This window comes from Orcinus orca, chromosome 14 (assembly GCF_937001465.1).
Source record: "Orcinus orca chromosome 14, mOrcOrc1.1, whole genome shotgun sequence".
Taxonomy (NCBI): domain Eukaryota; kingdom Metazoa; phylum Chordata; class Mammalia; order Artiodactyla; family Delphinidae; genus Orcinus; species Orcinus orca.
The window spans coordinates 45,940,252-45,940,972 of NC_064572.1; positions in this window are offsets into that span (position 1 = coordinate 45,940,252).

Below are 721 nucleotides of genomic sequence, written 5' to 3' on the forward strand. Positions count from 1 at the left end.
ACCCGTAGGACAGCAGGGCCCAGAACTATTTTGCTGGTAAGTGGGTGCAGTTTCCTGAGTCAGCATCATCACTGGAACAATATTTTGCAATATTTCTGGGACAAGGATGTAGCCTTGACCGCATTTGCCATGTGTTTTAAGTCCTGGTACTTATTAACTCCAAATCTGAGTGTTACCTCTCTATGATAGGAGAGGCTTCCCACAGCCTGTGGAATAACTGTAAATCTCCTGAGAAGCACCATGGTTTTGTCTGGTGGAGGTGAGACCCCATGATAGTTTACCTCTTCAGAGAGTAGTCTTTCTAAGGAATATGAGGAATATGAAGAGAAGGAGGGAAGGGAAGCAAGTAGCAACTTGACCTTGACCGATGTAAAGCTCAGTTTCTTTGTTTATAATTTGGGGATAATAACACAGATGTGATACAAAGGATTCTAAAGGTTGAAATAGCTGATCTCTCTATGCAGCACCCAGCATGTGGTGGATGACCCTAGCCCTGCCCCCTAAAATTGTCCTCTATTCTGAGCTCACCAGCCCAGTAGACCCCAGGTCTAGCAGAGGGGATAAGAACAGTGAGTTACACTTAAGGGGCAAGAACAGCGAAGAGGGAACAGGTGTCAGGATGAACACTCATTAGCAATGGGTCTGAGGGTGGTAAGGGTCAGACCTGGAGCTGGGGTGGCAGGGCCCGGTCCTTCTTTGACAGCAGGTGTTGGACATGACA